The sequence below is a fragment of the Microtus oregoni genome, unplaced genomic scaffold (genome assembly GCF_018167655.1).
Source record: "Microtus oregoni isolate MIOR12 unplaced genomic scaffold, Mior012 000053F_ref0000044, whole genome shotgun sequence".
Lineage (NCBI taxonomy): Eukaryota > Metazoa > Chordata > Mammalia > Rodentia > Cricetidae > Microtus > Microtus oregoni.
In genome coordinates this window covers 14,192,398-14,211,772 of record NW_024543829.1, presented here as the reverse complement: position 1 = coordinate 14,211,772, position 19,375 = coordinate 14,192,398, and positions in this window count along the sequence as shown.

Genomic DNA, 19,375 nt, shown 5'->3' with positions numbered 1-19,375 from the left:
AAGTTTGTCTTAAATGAGAGAGGAGAAAAATGGGTAGGTGGTGGACTTGGGAGACAGCTTAGTGGGTAAAGTGAATACTCTGCCAGCGTGAGGAATTGAGTTTGGGTCCCCAGTGTCCATGTGAATAGCTGTCACAGCCTGTGCCTAGAACCAGGAAGGGACAGCCAATCTGTGGCAGGATATTTGATCACACTGTGAACCCCAAGATTGTATTATTTACTAGGGAAAAAAAAAACCTGTTTCTAGTTGTGGTGTGCCTGAGTCCTAGCACACACCTTTAATCCAAGAGCTTTATGATTGAATATTGTAAACAGGATTAAACAAAGTTAACCATAGATTAAGAGGTGGAGTAACCAACCAGTAGATAGGAAAATAAAATCCACAGAGAGTAGTCAGGACAGAGAGACACACAGGATGGGAGGGACCTTTAGTTCAGGAAGCTTTGTTTGAGATGGGTGTAGGAGAAAACTGTGTTTGGGGGATGACAGCAGAGAGGAAGGCCAGCCAGGGCTTTCTCTGCATCTCTGATATAGCAGGTTTTTATCTCATCATCTGGCTTCCGACTTAATATTGGTAAAACTGAATGATTGAGAGTTAGAAAACAAAAACAGACAAAACACCAGCCTAGCCTTAAAAATCCTCTAGGATCAGTGATTCTGTCACAAACAGGGAGGGGAGGCAGGGAGCAGGAAGATGCCCTATTAAATCTCTAGCTTCAACACAACACACGCATGTGAATGTACACACACATATAATACACAGAGACACACACACACACACACACACACACACACACACACACACACACACACAAAGGCACAGAGAGAGTACAGGACAGGAGGAGAGAAAGTAGGAGAGATGTAGACTGGATTTCTCATTATGAAGGATACCAGGACTGATCAGTTCTCTTGAGAGCAAAGGAATAGTGATGCTTTGGAGGAGTTGGGAAAGAAAGATCATTTAAGAAGGCTGTGGTGGGCTGGAGAGATGGCTCAGCAGTTAAGAGCATTGCCTGCTCTTCCAAAGGTCCTGAGTTCAATTCCCGGCAACCACATGGTGGCTCACAACCATCTGCAATGAGGTCTGGTGCCCTCTTCTGGCCTGCAGATATACACACAGACAGAATATTGCATGCATAATAAATAAATAAATATTTAAAAAAAAGAAGGCTGTGGTGCTAAGGGAAATTAGGACTTATCAGCAGTCTACCCCAGCAGGACAGAGATTGCAAGCATAGCCTTAGGGAGAAAGAAACTAACCCAGTTTGGGGCCTCAGGTCCATCTAACCCTTTAAAGGGAAGAAAAGTCCCAGAGCAAGAGAGGCTGGAGGTTCTGGAGTCAACAAATTAGTGCCGTAGAAGTTGGAGCTAGGAGTGCATCAGGAATAATAGTTCTACTGTAACCTTGGACTCCTGTGGAAGGGAGTGGGAATGAAGACGATGGCCAAGTGTGCTTTGGCAGCTCTGGTCCCCTCATGCTGATCACACAGAACTGTGTGCTGTGGGAGCTCCTTTGGCCAATAGCCTTTAAGATACTTGGGCTTGGTCTCTTATACTATAAACGCAGCTGTAAAGCGTGCATTCGCTCTCTTGTTTCCAGGTACTAGATTTGATTCCTGTTCCCTGAGCAGAGGACTGTGATCAAGGACAGTGATCTGTGAGCCTCCCCAAAATAAACAACCCCTTATTATATGTAATTCTGAACTAATGTGGGATTATTTTATAACTTCTGTCCTCATCTGGCATCCAACATGGGGCACAGTCCACACTTTTTGGGACTCTCCCGCCCACGGTTCTAGGCGGCCCTCAGCTGCAGCAGGCTGCTGCTGAGTGCTCCCCAGCTCTCGGCTTACCCGCTGCCTCTCCGTGTATTACAGGCCAGCCCCTGCACCATCATCCCTGTGGTGCACACAGTCCACAACTCGTACTCAGGGAAAACATTGACTTTTCTCTTTATCCTGGGCCCCAACTCTCGGAATCATTTCATCACCTTAATTACTGGTCTTTATTTGTTAAACAAAGCATATTTTTCAGTACCCAAGTAAGCGTCTCTCAGTCATGTGGCTGCAGCTGCGACATTTCCTGGCTGATAACACTTATTACTCCTACTCCAATTCATTGTAATTGCCTTACAACAGATAAGATCTGAAAAACTACAAACATTACTGATAACATAACTAAGAGTTCAATAATTATTTTGCTCATACTATGGAAGGTATTGTTGAAGGCTTATGCGATTTTCCTTCTACATCCCTTTATTTGAGTCTAGGAATTAGTTTGTTTTCAACATTATCTCATTAAAATGGTTCAATAACAGGGCCAAGAATGAGGCACTTTCAGAAATAATACAGTCTTAATGGACTAGTAATCTTTACTGGAGAAGTTTCATACCTTGGCATCCTCAATGAGGGCATTAGAACAGAACACTAGACAGGAGATTCAGACTTTAAAATAGGCAGTAGTAAAAAGATTTGAAAAGATTCAGGAATTTATTGAAATTGATGAGCAGGGACAGAAGGTACAAAGACAGGATTTAGCCTCATCAGTACATGCCAGACCCCAGGATGACTTACACAGAGTTTCAACTGCATATCTGGTAATTTCCTCAGAAAGACCATCTGGCACAAAGTACCCTAAGGTAGTCAAAGAATACGCATGGTAACCAATACAGATGAGCTATTTAAAAGAAATAAAAACAAGGGCTGGAGAGATGGCTCAGCGGTTAAGAGCATTGCCTGCTCTTCCAAAGGTCCTGAGTTCAATTCCCAGCAACCACATGGTGGCTCACAACCATCTGTAATGAGGTCTGGTGCCCTCTTCTGGCCTGCAGGCATACATGTAGACAGAATATTGTATACATAATAAATAAATATTTAAAAAAAGAAATAAAAACAAGCAAGAGTTTCTTTTCTTTTTTCTTTTTTCTTTTTTTTCCGAGGGTTTCTCTATGTTGCTTTGGAGCCTGTCCTGGAACTAGCTCTTGAAAATCAGGCTGGCCTTGAACTCACAGAAACCTGCCTGCCTCTGCCTCCCGAGTACTAGGATTAAAGGCGTGTGCCACCAATGCCCGGCCTATGCAATAGTTTCTTATAGGCTACTTTCACCTTTTGCCAGGAAAATGGTGAAAACGTGGGCTTCAAATGTAGAACTTTAAGACAACTCTGAGGCCATTTCTGAGGCCTCTCAGCAGTACTGCTCCCCCTCCCCCGGGAACCAAGGACCTAACAACTATACATGCACATACTGCAATGTTGGGAACTTTCCATCTCCCTGTGTCCTTGTGAGTGTTCTCCAAATAGAGCTCTGTTCCTGAAATTGGGGCAAGATAACCCTTAGATGTTGACTCAGTTCCTGATGTGTTGACTTAGTCCCTGAAATAGGGTGACAATGACCCACAGATGTTCCCCTTACCCCGCCTGATCTAGCAACCACTCTCTCGCCATGGCTCAGACAAATCATTGCCAGTAGCCCTTTGAATAAGACAATCATAATAGTTGAAGAACAACCCCTGAGTTCCCCCCCTTGTTTCTATGGCTTTTTACTTTAAAAATAGCCTGTACCAGCTATTCGGGGTCTTTTGGCTTCTTGAATGTTGAAAGACCCTGTCGCGACAGAATTAAATCCTCTTGCTTTTACATCAACTGCATTGTGAGAGTGTTTTCTTGAGGTGACTTCTCCTCGGTAATTGGACTCTAGGGTCCAACACAAGCCCTAAGGCTACCCCCACACATTGGCTTCAATTAATCTCAGCAGATCTAGAAGATGGATCTCAGCTGCTTTGGAAATGTTATTTGAGAGAAGAGGCAAAAATTTTAGAACAACAGGGGAAAGCAAAAGGATTTGAGACTTCCCAAGATCAAATTCTTGGCGAGGGTCATTACTCTGATCCTCAGGAACAGGCTCTCTGTGATGAACACGTCTTGTCCCTATGTAGTACAGCAGCTTTAAATGCTTGGGACAGAATTCAGGAACTAAGAAAGAGAGAATCCTTTAGTGACTTCTTACAAAGATTAACTAAGGCTGTACAAGTAGCAGTGACAGATTCTGAAGCTAGACATGTACTTATCGAATCTTTGGCTTTTGAGAATGGCAATGTAGAATGTAAGAAGATCCTTGGGCCTTTAAAGGTCAGATCAGCATCCATAGATGAAAGGATCTTACATGCAGTGAATGTTAAACATTTGACTATAGTACTGAGGCTTGGGTAGGAGACATGATTTCCAATGGTATGAGGAGATAACAAAATGCCAAATGTTTTAATTGTGGTAGAACAGGACGTCTAAAGATGGACTGTAGACAAGGACTTCCTAGGAATAATGGAACTTCTAGGTATGGCGAGAATAGAAGGACGCAGCTTTCTGGTATATGTAGGAAGTGTGGTAAAGGCTGACATTGGACTAATAAATGTAGGCTGACAAAAGCCAGGAAAGGCAACTCGGTATCATTGGGAAAGTCCTTCACAGGCCCCCATGTCAAACAAGATCCAGTCATTCCCAGTCACTGTGGAGAACATGTCACACTAGAAAAATTAAACAATCCAGTGCCTACTGTAAAAAACCACACTGTTCTGGATAATGGAATAGACATGGAGGATGAATCAAAAACTCCAGTAGGAAATAAGAAACATATTTTGGCAGACTTCTAAAAATGATCAAAGGGCTGGAGAGATGGCTCAGCGGCTAAGAGCATTGCCTGCTCTTCCAAAGGTCCTGAGTTCAATTCCCAGCAACCACATAGTGGCTCACAACCATCTGAAATGAGGTCTGGTGCCCTCTTCTGGCCTTCAGGCGTACATGCAGACAGAATATTGTATACATAATAAATAAATAAATAAATAAATAAATATTTAAAAAAAAAAGAAAAAAAAATAAAAATGAGCAAAGACCAAAGCTTTGGTATAATTGACATTGTAATTGAGGGATTACAAGACACAGGTGTGGATGTGACTGTCATTACTCCAGAATCTTGGCATCTGAATCAGCCTCTTTAAGAGGCAGATGTTCAATTCCTAGGAATTGGAACCCTAGCTCAAGTGAAACAAAGCACGGGGCGGGTTGAATGCATAGGGCTAGAAGGACAGAGAGGAAGGCTTTGGCCGTATGTAGCTAATGTTGCAGTGAATTTATAGGGTTGTGACCTATTGCAGCAATGTAATACCCAGGTTAACATTCTTGCAGTCTCCAAAACTCATGTTTCTGGGAAGGATATTATAAGATACTATAATCAAAGATTACCAGGCATTCCGGCTGTGTAAGAATACAAAACAACTAGCAAACATTCAGAGGTACTAAGGCCTTGCCTTTAAAATGGTTAACTGGGGCTGGAGAGATGGTTCAGTGGTTAAGAGCATTGCCTGCTCTTCCAAAGGTCCTGAGTTCAATTCCCAGCAACCACATGGTGGCTCACAACCATCTGTAAAGACGTCTGGCGCCCTCATCTGGCCTTCAGGCATACAGACAGAATATTGTATACATAATAAATAAATATTTAAAAAAATAAAATAAAATAAAATAAAATGGTTAACTGAATCGCCAGGTGGTGGTGGCGCACACCTTTAATCCAAGCACTCGGGAGGCAGAGGCAGGCAGATCTCTGTGAATTCGAGGCCAGCCTGGTCTACAAGAGCTAGTTCCAGGACAGGACAGGAATCAAAAGCTACGGAGAAACCCTGTCTCAAAAAACCAAAAAAAAAAAAAAAAGTTAACTGAGAAACCCATATAGTTTAACAATGGCCTTTAACAGAAGTACAGAAGAAGTACAGGAGCAACTAGATGATCGCCATATTGAAGAATAAACTAGCCTTTGTAATTCTCCTGTATTTGTTTAAAAAAAATCTAGAAAATGGAGAATGGTGACAAATCTAAGAGCTGTCCACAAGGTAGTTCAACCTATGGGCCCTCTACAATCTGGAATTCCTCTGCCTTCTCTGTTACTAAAAGAATGGCCTCTTATAGTTATTGGTTTGAAAGATTGTGTCTTCACTATACTTTTACAAGAAAAGGACAGAAAAATTTGCTTTCACAGTGCCTACTTATAATAATTCTCAGCCTACTAGGAGATACAAGTGGACCTTCTTCCCACAGGGAATGCTCAATATCCCCACACTGTGCCAATACTTTGTAAATCAGCCATTGGAAAAAATATGCAAGCAATTTCATAAGTCTATAATTTACCATTCCATGGATGACATTTTGATATCTGACTCAAATGCAGATAATTTAGAAAGAATGTTTAACAAAGTAAAGAAAGTTTTGCCTAAATGGGGATTACAAATTGCTCCTGAAAAATACAAAAAGGAGATTCTGTCAATTACCTAGGTTACAAAATAGATTTACAGAAAGTTAGAACACAAAAGGCACAAATTAGGAGAGACTGATTGAGGACTCTTAATGACTTTCAAAGATTGTTAGGAGACATTTCCAGTCTATGTCCAGCTGTTGGGATAACACCTAATCTAATAGTTCATTTAAACAAAACCTTAAATGGTGACAAAGACCTAAATAGTCCCAGAGAATTAACAATTAAAGTGAAAAAAGAATTGGTGATTGTTGAGGAGAAATTACAGGAGGCACATATAGAGTGAATCCAAATCTTAATTGTATTCTAGTCATATTGCCTTCCAGAATTCCTCTACAGAAATTTTCTTTTTTGGTTTTTCAAGACAGGGTTTTTCTGTAGCTTTGGAGCCTGTCCTGGAACTAGCTCTTGTAGACCAGGCTGGCCTTGAACTCACAGAGATTCGCCCGCCTCTGCCTCCCGAGTGCTAGGATTAAAGGTGTGTGCCACCACCGCCTGGATCCCCTATAGGAATGTTAATGCAGAGGGAAGATATGTCTTAGAATGGATCTTTTCACCACATAAACCAAATAAAAAATTAAAAACTTATACGGAAAAAGTCTCTGTATTAATTATAAAAGGAAAATCGAGACTTCGTCAACTAGCAGGTATAGACCCAGCAGGGATTATAGTTCCTTTTACTGCTGATGAAATTTAAAAAATATGGGAAGACAATGAACCATGGCAAATAACTTGTGCTAATTTTTTGGGAGAAGTTAATAACAATTATTCCAAAAGTGATAGAATTAATCTTATAAAGAGAATTTCTTGGATTCTTCCCCAAATTGTATACGATGCACCAATAACTGGAGCCCGTACATTTTTTTACTAATGCAAATAAATCAGGAAAGGCAAGTTACAAAATCAGAAGAATTAAGTAAGGTGGAACAAAGCCCTTATAGTTCTGTCCAAAAGGCAGAGTTATATGCTATTCTCATGGTATTAAGGGATTTTAAAGAACCTCTCAATTCAGTTACTGATTCATAATATGCAGAAAGAGTTATCTTGCATATTTAAAATGCTGAATTTATACCAGATTGTATAGAATTGACTTCATTTTTCATTCAGGTTCAAGATATAACCAGCAATAGGCTTTGTCCCATATATATATATATATAACACATCCATTCCCATATGGGTCTGCCAGGTCCTCTAGCTCAAGGCAATGCAGAAATTGATCAATTATTAATTGGAAGTGTACTGAAGGCCTCATAACTTCATAAGAAACATTATGTCAACAGCAAAGGTTTAAAGAGTTTTCTATTACATGGCAACAAGTCAAGAAGATTATAAAGAGATGTCCTACTTACTCTTTCTATAACCAAACACCACTACCTGCAGGGAGTAATCAAAGGGTACTCAAAGGAATGAAATCTGGCAGATTGATGTGTTCCACTTTACAGAATTTGGAAGATTAAAATATGTACATCACACCATTGCCAATTATTCAAGTTTTCAATGGACGACTGCCTTGAGCTCAGAAAAAGCCAACTCAGTAATCACACATTTATTAGAAGTTATGGTCATCATGGGCATTCCTGCACAAATAAGACAGACAATGGTCCAGCATATGTGTCTAAGAAAATGAATGGAACTGAATAGAAGACCCAGATATCAATCCACACATCTTCAAACACCTGATCTTTGATAAAGAAGCAAAAAATATCAAATGAAAAAAGAAAGCATATTTAACAAGTGGTGCTGGCATAACTGGATATCAACATGTGAAAATAAACCCATATCTATCACCGTGCACAAAACTCAAGTCCAAATGGATCAGACCTCAACATAAAGCCAGCCACACTGAACCTTATAGAAAAGAAAGTGGGAAGTACACCTGAATGCACTGGCACAGGGAACCACTTCCTAAATATAATCCCAGCAGCATAGAAACTGAAAGAAACAATTAATAAATGGGACCTCTTGAAACTGAAAAGCTTCTGTAAAGCAAAGGACATGGTCAACAAGACAAAACAACAGCCTACAAAATGGGAAAAGATCTTCACTAACCCCACATCAGACAGAGGTCTGATCTCCAAAATATACAAAGAACTCAAGAAATTGGATACCAAAAGATCACATAATCCAATAAAAAAATGGAGTACAGACCTAAACAGAGAACTCTCAACAGAGGAATCTAAAATGGCTGAAGACACTTAAGGAAATGTTCAACATCCTTAGCCATTAGAGAAATGCAAATCAAAACAACTCTGAGATTCCATCTTACACCTGTAAGAATGGCCAAGATAAAAAACACTGATGACAACTTATGCTGGAGAGGTTGTGGAGGAAAGGAAACACTTCTGCATTGCTGGTGGGAATGCAAGCTGGTAGAAGCCCTTTGGTTGTCAGTGTGGCAATTTCTCAGTAAATTAGGAAACAACCTTCCTCAAGACCTAGCAATACCACTTTTGGGTATATATCCAAAGATGCTCAATAGTGTCACACGGACATGTGCTCAACTATGTTCATAGCAGCTTTGTTTGTCATAGCCAGAATCTGGAAACCACCTAAATGCCCCTTGACTGAAGAATGGATAAGGAAAATGTGGTACATTTACACAATGGAGTACTACACAGCAGAAAAAAATAACGACAGCTTGAATTTCACAGGAAAACGGATGGATCTAGAAAACATTATTTTGAGCGAGGTAACCCAGACACAGAAAGACAATTATCATATGTACTCACTCATAGGTAGTTTTTAAACATAAAGCAAAGAAAACCAGCCTACAAAACACAATCCCAGAGAACTTCCAAAGAACTTAGACAACAATGCGGACACCTAGAGATACTTACATAAATATAATCTTCATGAGAAGTAGAAAGTAGAAAAGACAAGATCTTCTGAGTAAATTGGGAGCATGGGGTCCTTGGGGGAGGATTGAAGGGGAGAGGAGAGAAGCAGGGAGGGGAGCAGAGAAAAATGTAGAGCTCAATGTATATCAATAAAAAATGTATAAATGAAACAGTTTTTTGCTTATTATAATATAAAGCACATTACAGGTAAACAAAACAATCCTACAGGTCAGGCAGTTATAGAAAGATCAAATAGAACTATAAAGGATATGTTAAACAAGCAGAAAGGGACAGAAAATACCCCCAGAAATAGATTACATAATGCTTTATTAACCTTGAATTTTCTTAATGCTAATGAGAAAGGAAAAATGGCAGCAGAGAGACACTGGATAATAGAAAAAACTTCTGAATAAAATAAGCCTGTATAGGCGGGCAGTGGTGGCGCACGCCTTTAATCCCAGCACTCGGGAGGCAGAGGCAGACGGATCTCTGTGAGTTTGAGACCAGCCTGATCTACAGAGCTAGTTCCAGGACAGGCTCCAAAGCCACAGAGAAAACCTGTCTCAAAAAAAACCAAAAAAAAAAAAAGCCTGTATATTTCAAGGATGTGTTGACTTCTCAATGGAAACTGGGAGATGTGCTACATTGGGGAAGGGGTTTCACTCTTGTTTCCACAAGAGAAAAAAAAAAACTTATAGATACCATCAAAATTAATGAAGATTCAGATTGAAAAAGAGAAACCTCTTGAGAAAGAGAAATGACAGTTCATCCACAGAGGTGATAACCATATAGGTGGTAAGGTAACCTCATAAGGGTTGGGGCAGGTTTCTGTTCTTGTCTTTGCAGGGAAACACCCATCTTCAAAGAGTGGAGAGACCTTGAACATCTAGATGCCTAATGAAGAAAATACAGCTATCCAGAAAGGATCACCAAGCAAAGAGAAATCTGAATTATGATGCTGTGTCATCTGCATGATAAAATTTTTTTTTTTTTTAATATTTATTTATTTATTTTGTCTGTGTCTATGCCTGCAAGCCAGAAGAGGGCACCAGACCCCATTACAGATGGTTGTGAGCCACCATGTGGTTGCTGGGAATTGAACTCAGGACCTTTGGTAGAGCAGGCGAAGCTCTTAACCTCTGAGCCATCTCTCCAGCCCTGCATGATAAAATTTGATTATCTGGACATATATACATCTCTACTTTAAAATAAGAGCTGGCTTTGCAGTTGGACAATGGCTATCCTTCTCTAAATCCAAGCATGCTGTTAAAAGAAAAATTCAGAATTTCTGTCTCATGTCAGGAACCATCCAGTATGGGACAGAAAAAAGATAGATTTTAAGAAAATATTTGACTTTTCTCCATGCCTATTTTGTCTATATCATATCTTTCTTTTTTCTTTTTAAAGATTTATTATGTGTATAGTGTTCTACCTGCATGTACGCTGCACACCAGAAGAGGGCATCAGATCTCACTACATATGTCTGTGAGCCACCATGTGGTTGCTGGGAATTGAACTCAGAACCTCTGGAAGAGCAGCCAATGCTCTTAACCGCTGAGCCATCTCTCCAGCCCCTATATCATATCTTTCATTGAATATATGTCTACAAAAAATAATGTTTAAGTTTTTCAACAATGCACAGTAGATTTACCTGCAGTAATCTTTGATGCTTCCAGGAAGAAGATGGGACCCCACAACAAGACTCCACCTGTTTGATATGATGTCATGATGCTGTTAGTGCCACTATGAGACCAGTTTTTGGGTACCAGCTGCAGAAATGGCGCACCTTCTTACAACAGTCTGACCAGAACGCTAAAATAAGAATTAAAAACAAAAAAACAAAACAAAAAACAAACAAAAAACTCTATCAACTACTCAGAGTCCATTTGCAATTATTCAAAACAGCAATTTTGAAACTTAACCATCATTTTACTTTTACAGAAGTCTGTAGAAAGAACATCATCCCCATGACAGCTGGAAGCAATTCTAGAAGACGATGTCCCCTCTCCCAACAAAGTTTGTCCTCAGGGTTAGGGACACCATTTCAGTGTTGATTATTACTCATATAGGGTTGGGGGTTGGGATGGAAATTATGTAGGCCCAGAGATCAAAAAAAAAGAGGGAAAATTGAATGGGATAATAGGTAGATTAGTGTGAACTTACTTACAGTAATAAAAATAGTGAGTAACAAGAGTGAATACTTATGAGTTGTTATTTATGGACAATTTACATTGGTATAGATTTTTGTATATTTTTTTCATTTTTTTTTATTATTGAGAAAAGGAAGAAAAAAAAAACAAGTTTCCACCTCCTCCCAGCCTTCCATTTCCCTCCCCCTCCTCCCATCCTTCTCCCCCTCCTCCCATCCTTCTCCCCCTCCTCCCACTCCTCTCCCCCTCCCTCTCCAGTCCAAAGAGCAGTCAGGGTTCCCTGCCCTGTGGTAAGTCCTAGGTCCTCCCCGCTCTGTCCATATCTAGGAAGGTGAACATCCAAACTGGCTAGGCTCCCACAAAGCCAGCACATTGCATAGGATCAAAACCCCGTGCCATTGTTCTTGGCTTCTCATCAGCCCTCATTGTTCGCCATGTTCAGAGAGTCCAGTTTTAACCCATGCTTTTTCAGTCACAGTCCAGCTGGCCTTGGTGAGCTCCCAGTAGATCAGCTCCACTGTCTCAATGGGTGGGTGCACCCCTCATGGTCCCGACTTCTTTGCTCATGTTCTCCCTCCTTCTGCTCCTCACTGGGAACTTGGGAGTAGATTTTTGTATATTGATAAGTTCAAATTATATTTGTTATATTGAATATGCTCCTATTTCTGTTTACAATATTTGTACACCTATGCAAAATTATTTTGTCAGATTGTATGCATGCATGTTTCTACCACTGTTTAAGACATTTTGTATATTGATACAATTTTAGGATATATTTATCATATTGCATTATATATTTCTACCTTTGATTAACACATTTATATATTGTTTACATTTTGAGATCATTGTCCTCCTTTACTGCACAGTTGTTTAAAGATTATTCTGATATTAAGTCTTATCTTTAAATTATATAAGTATTAAGTATTATAGGTCAATACTCATTCATGTTTGTTATACTTTTAGTCAGACTAGTTAGGTTCTTTTTTTGGGGGGGATTTTTCAAGACAGGGTTTCTCCGTAGCTTTTGGTTCCTGTCCTGGAACTAGCTCTTGTAGACCAGGCTGGCCTAGAACTCACAGAGATCCGCCTGCCTCTGCCTCCCGAGTGCTGGGATTAAAGACGTGCGCCACCACCGCCCGGCTACTAGTTAGGTTCTTTAAATACATAGAGATTGTATTCTGCATAGATAGGTAACTTTCAACCATTTCAAGGATCTGTAGACCATGGCATTTAAATAACTTAGGATTCTGTTGACATGTCCTGGCAGCACTGATCTATTCCCCAGAGACTGTTGAACACTAAAGACACTCCACTTGGAGTTTGTTTTCTGCTTGGGACAACTGGCCTTTGGGCAAGGAACTGCCCATGCCTCAACCACTGACAAAGTGCACAATGTCCAGACTGGACAAGCAGGATACAAGAAAAAAGACTGTCAAACTGTCAAATCTTGCTAAGATAGGGTAAGACGGTTCTGAAAATTTTCCTGCATCTGAAAATGGTCTGTCAGTTACTCTAGGCCTTAGCCAAAGTTGGTTGTTTCAACACTGCAAATGAGACTTTGGGTGATTGCTCATGTAGCCAGTTGTCTCTTATCTACTGCACATTTTGGAAGCTGCTTGATTGTGCTTCCTGCCTACTCAAGTAATATTATCTCCCTTCTCAGGCCTTCAATGGGATTAAAGATTAGATATTTGTAGTTACCATCCTCTTATGATCTAGCCAAACCATTTTCAATATAAGACTTAGACTCCTTAGAATAGAATATTTATTAAAACACTAGAATATGTTTCTTGTTTAATATTGTTTATGATGGTTGTAATTCTAATTTTATACTTTTTTGATTTTTCTTTTTTTTAGATTTATTCATTATTTATACAACATTCTGTCTCCATGTGTGCCTGTACATCAGAGGAGGGTGCCAGATCTCATTACAGATGGTTGTGAGCCACCATGTGGTTGCTGGGAATTGAACTCAGGACCTCTGGACTAGCATCCAGTGCTCTTAACCTCTGAGCCATCTCTCCGGCCCCCTTTTTTTGGTTTTTCAAGACAGGGTTTCTCTGTAGCTTTGGAACCTGTCCTGGAACTAGCTCTTGTAGACCAGGCTGGTCTCGAACTCACAAAGATCTACCTGCCTCTGCCTCTCGAGTGCTGAGATTAAAGGTGTGCGCCACCACTACCCAGCCTAACTTTATACTTGATATCTGCTCCCAGTGTGCATAGTTTTGTATTGAGTTTGGAACTGTCTTATTTAAACAAAAGGGGGAGGTGCTGTGGGAGCTCCTTCAGCGAATAGCTCACTTGGGCATGGTCTCTTATACTAGAAATCAGCTGTAAAGCATGGGCTCACTCTCTTGCTTCTGATTCTCACTTCTGGCTGTGAGATATGGTTCCTATTCCCCATTTGTGCAGAGAACTGTGATTGAAGACAATGATCTATGAGTCTCCCCTAAATAAATAACCCTTTTTTTTTTATACGTAATTCTGAACCAGTGTGAAAATATTTTATAACTTCCATTGTCGGCTGTGGTGAAGATAAAGTAGGTTGGTGGGTGTGGTTGGTCTCTGAGAACAGTAAGAAAGTGGACTAGGTGAGATCCACCCCTTCTTTTCTCTGTTTTGTGTGATAATTTGAATGTAGATGGCCACCAATCTTGTAGGGAGTGACACAGTTTTACAAGTGTGGCTTTGCTGGAGTGGCCTTGTTAGAGGAAGTGTGTCAATGTGGGGGTGGGCTTTGAGGTTTCTTATGCTCAGGATACTGCAGAATGCCTCAGTCAACTTCCTGTGGCCTGCATATTCAAGATGTGGCCCGCGTGTCTGTCTGCACACCACAATGCTCCCCACCATGATGATAATGGACTGAATCTCTGAAACTGTGAGTCACCCTCACTTAAGTGTTTTCCTTAAAAAAAGTTGCCATGGACATGGTGTCTCTTCACAGTAATAGAAATCCTAAAGCATTTTGTTTCTCAAGACAGAGTTGTTTGTGTGGCCCTGGTTGCTTTGTAGACCAGGCTGGGAGATCAACCCCTTCTGATCTGTGTTCCAAATAGTATCCAGAGACATTGGGTTATAGCACCTGTAAGTGTTACAGCTCTGTAGGGAAGGGTATCCTGGCCAACAGAAGCTAGGTGATACCTACAGTTCTGATCTGGTGGGGGATTTAGCAGTTCTCCTCTCTAAGAGAGCTGTTAAAGCTCGGCTCAGCTCTGCTCTGCTAAGGGAGTTTCCCCCTGCTCCAGCGAAAGTTGTTCTCTACCCCATTCCACTCTAGTGAAAGAAGGTCATCACCCAAAATCTCATTCAAGAGATTTATTAGGGGGGAGGAATCCAGGAAAGTGGCTGCCTCTGCCAGGGTGGAGAAAGGCAGCCCCAAACTGAACAGGTACAGGGAGGGCTTATATTGGGCTTCTTTAGGAGTGGAGTTTTTCCGGGGTGAAGATTTCCAGGGTGGGAATTGTTCAGCTTTCAATCCTGAGTTTGGAGAAACTCAGAGATTGACTGGATTTTGTGCTCAGGGATTGGTTTTGTGTGTGTGTGTGTGTGTGTGTGTGTGTGTGTGTGTGTGTGTGTGTGCTGAATTGATCAGGGGCAGAGTGTTTCTTTGGCTTTGGTTTTAAGGTCAGGGTTTTTTTTTTTTTTTGGTTTTTCGAGACAGGGTTTCTCTGTGGTTTTGGAGCCTGTCCTGGAACTAGCTCTTGTCAGGGTAGGTTTTTGGCTGGCCTTTCTACCTTACAGTTTCCACTCTTTCAAGAAGAAAACATCAACAAACAAAGCCTTCTTTTTCTTAGGATAAAGACCCGAGTCTGGTCCCTGAACACATTTTTTTTAAAGATTTATTTATTATGTATATAACATTTTGCCTTCATGTATGCATGCAGGCCGGAAGAGGGCACCAGATCTCATTATAGACAGTTGTGAGCCACCACGTGGGCTGTTGGGAATTGAACTCAGGACTATTAGAAGAGCAGCCAGTGTTCTTAACTTCTGAACCACCTCTCCAGTTCCTCCTCTGACCACATCTTCTCTTGCCATAATAGTACCTGAGCCTCAGCCCTTTGTTTGTTGTCTCGGACCCACGATAACTCCTCCCACATCTGGGCTTCTCCTCTTCCTATAACTCTGTGTCCCCTCTGAATATCAATGAACTCTCATCAGCCCCAAAGACTACTCAAGTCTTACTAGGTTTCCCACACTCCCCTTCATCCCTTACCGGGCATGTCTTCTCTGTGATGTGATTGTTTATCTTACTTCTCTGTGTTGAACTCCATAAGCACACACATCCAAGTATTTGCACAAGAGTTCAAGAAAAAATCCAGGTCATAAAACATATTATTTTCCCCACTCCCTTTAAGAGGGAGTCTCACTCATAGACTATGGTCTTGAGCTCACAATGATCCAACTGTCTTGCATCCTGAGTGCTGGGATTAAAGGCTCACAATTGCCCAAGTGTGTGTGTGTGTGTTGAGACAAGACCTTACCCTGTACTCATGATAGTGTTGAAGCATCCAGGCCAGCTGTCTTGTACTTAATCTGTCCTCTATGTAGCAACCAGTGGGATTCCTCTGAGACGCTCAGATCATAGCTCTGCCTATCCTCACAGCAGTTCCATGGCTCTGTGTATTTTGTACTCTCTGTCTCTCCAGCTCTAGGCCATGGTGATGAGCCTCCTTGCTGTCCCTTGACCATATCAGGCAATCCTGTTCCATTTTTTTTGGAATGTACTTTTCTGATAATTTGGCTGCTTGACCCCATCCCTACTTTTCATTTTTTCTACTGTTTTAATATTTATCTTACTTAAGTGCATTCACATGAGTGCTGTGCCCAAGAAGGCCAGAAGAGGACACGGGTCCCCTTGGAGTTGGAATTTTTGGAATTATGGGTTGTGAGCCACCAAAATAAGTGCTGGGATCTGAACTCTGTAACAAGTCTTTGTCTATCCTACCGGCCAGCTCTCACATCACGTACAGAGACTTCTTATTAAGTACGAAAGCTCGGCCTTAGCTCAGGCTTGTTTCTGACTGGCTCTTACAAGTTAAATTAACCCATTTCTACTAATCTACTTGCTGACATGAGGCTTGTGGCTTTTACCTCTCCTCATACATGTCATGTCCTGCTTCCTCTGCATCTGGCTGGCATATCCCCTCCTTCCTCCCAGAGTCCTCTCTGTTCAGAAGTCACACCTATATCTCCTGGCCTAGCTATTGACCATTTAGCTTTTTATTAAACCAATCACAGTGACACATCTTCACACAGTGGAATCAAATATCTTGTAATAGAACTCGGGTCCTCTGCAAGAGCAGTAAGCACCTTTAACCACTGAGCAGTAAGCACCTCTAACCACTGAGCAGTAAGCACCTCTAACCACTGAGCAGTAAGCACCTCTAACCACTGAGCCATTTCTCCAGTCATAGTTCCTTTTTTTATTTTATTTTATTTTTTTGGTTTTTCGAGACAAGGTTTCTCTGTGGCTTTGGAGCCTGTCCTGGAACTAGCTCTGTAGACCAGGCTGGCCTCGAACTCACAGAGATCCGCCTGCCTCTGTATTTCCTTTTTTTTAAAACAAAGACCTTAAAGCCGGGCGGTGGTGGCGCACGCCTTTAATCCCAGCACTCGGGAGGCAGAGGCAGGCGGATCTCTGTGAGTTCGAGGCCAGCCTGGTCTACAAGAGCTAGTTCCAGGACAGGAAACAAAAGCTACAGAGAAACCCTGTCTCGAAAAATAAAAACAAACAAACAAACAAAAAAAAAAACAAAGACCTTACTCTGTAACTTAACTAGCCTAGACCTTACTGCTTAGTCCAGGCTGACCTCGATCTCATGGCAACCCTCCTACCTTGAGTGCTGACACTAACACCGTGACACGGCTTTCTCTTCAGTACAGGGTTTGAACCTGGGTCCTCCCGCGCGCTGGAGGAGTACTAGACCACCCCTGAGAACCATCCTCACACTAAGCCCGTCCACCCTGCCTATTCCCTACTCTAATCTGCTCCTTATGAAGCTATGTGTTTGTAAAACAACAACAACAACAAAAACCCTGAAGATATGGGACAGTTCCTTGAATTCCTAAACTGAACCCATCTTCCTGCCTCCTGAGCAGCTGGGACTACAGGCATCTGTGCTGGCCTGACCTTGGGGTATACGTCCTCAGCGGCAGCCACTAAGAGCACCTCCTGTGCACATTCACTATATTCCTCCTTTAAAAAGGCCCTGTCCAGGACTGGAGAGAAGGTTCAGAGATTAAGAGCGCTCTTCCAGAGGTCCTGAGTTCAATTTCCAACAGCCACATGGTGGCTCAAACCATCCATAATGAGATCTGGCGCCCTCTTCTGACCTGCAGGCACAACTATCTATATCTATATCTATCTCTATCTCTATCTCTATCTCTATCTCTATCTCTATCTCTATCTATATAGTTTTTTTTCATGACAGGGTTTCTCTGTAGCTTTGGAGCATGTCCTGGAACTTGCTCTGTAGACCAGGCTGGCCTCGACCTCACAGAGATCCGCCTGCCTCTGCCTCCCTAGTGCTGGGATTGAAGGTGTGCACCACCACTGCCCGACTAAATATTTTTTTTTACAAAGGGCCCTGTCCACCACCCATCTCTCTCTTTCTTTGTCTCTGTCTGTCCTCTCCTCTCTCTCTTCTATCTTCTCTTCGGTCACTCCTGTCCCCAGAGGCCAGTCTCCCTTCTCCCCTTTTCTCATCCACTTTCCCCCAATATCCACCTGAGCTCTGTCACATGGCGTCTTTGTCTTGCATGCATCCTTTTCCGAATTCCAGCAGTGTCATCTGTGCCTGGTACATATGTACACACATGCCTCAAATTCCCAGAGAACTTAAATACAACACTAGTAACTTCTCTTGCAGTGAGGGCGGTCTTTAAGACAGAGTTCTCTTTGTAACCCTGACTGTTCTGGAACTTGCCCTGTAGACCAGGCTGACCTCAAACTTAGAGATCTGCCTGCCTTTGCCTCCAGAGTGCTAGGACCAAAGGCCCTGAGCCAACATGGCCAGCCTTGTAACTTCTTTTCAGGAATCAAAAGAAATTAAGTTGAAGGCTAGAAGCCAAATCAGCTTGGATACTTCTATTGTAAGAATTTCATAAAAGAACTTCCACTTGGGCAATGGTGGCACATGCCTTTAACCTCAGGGCTCAGGAGGCAGGAGCAGTCGAATCTCTGAGTTCGAGGCCAGCCTGCTCTACAGAGTGTGTTCCAGAATAGCCACAGCTAACAGAGAAACCTTGTCTCAAAATAACAAACAAAAACAAAACAAAAAGAACATCCTCCTGGGCTAGAGGTATAGCTCAGTGGAAGAGTGTTCCCAAAGCCCTGGATCAAACCAAGAGAACCGGATCAAAACAAAATAATCTCCTGCTTAACCAGAGCATCACCTGCAACATGAGGATGTGTTATCTCTTCCTGCCCTCAGCCCCAAATGTGAGAATATGCTATCGTATTTGGTTTACGTGGTGTTGGGGATTAAAGCTAGAACCTCATGCATGCTAAGCAAGTAAACTACCCGCTGATCTATTTTTTTTTTTCGAGACAGGATTTCTCTGTGGTTTTGGAGTCTGTCCTGGAACTAGCTCTTGTAGACCAGGCTGGTCTCGAACCTACAGAGATCCACCTGCCTCTGCCTCCCAAGTGCTGGGATTAAAGGCGTGCGCCACCACTGCCCGGCCCCACTGATCTATTTTTCCAGACTTTAACTATCTTGTTCAAGGGCTCATCTTCAAATATACTCACAGTAGGAACTTTTTCCTATGGTCCCAAATTCACCTATTGAAATTGAACCCCTCTTATGGTGGTATTTGTACAGAGGCCTTTGGGAAATGATGATCAGTTCCTTCTAATTAAAGTGACATGGTGGTACATGCCCTTAGTTCCAGCAGTCCAGAGCCGGAGGCAGGAGGAGCTTTGTGAATCTGAATCTACACTGTGACTTCCAGACCAGCCAGAACTACATAATGAAACTCTGTGTCTCTGTGCAGTTTTGGATACTGTCCTGGAACTCACTCTGTAGACCTGGCTGGCCTCGAACTCACAATGATCTGCCTGCCTCTGACTCTGAGTGCTGGGATTAAA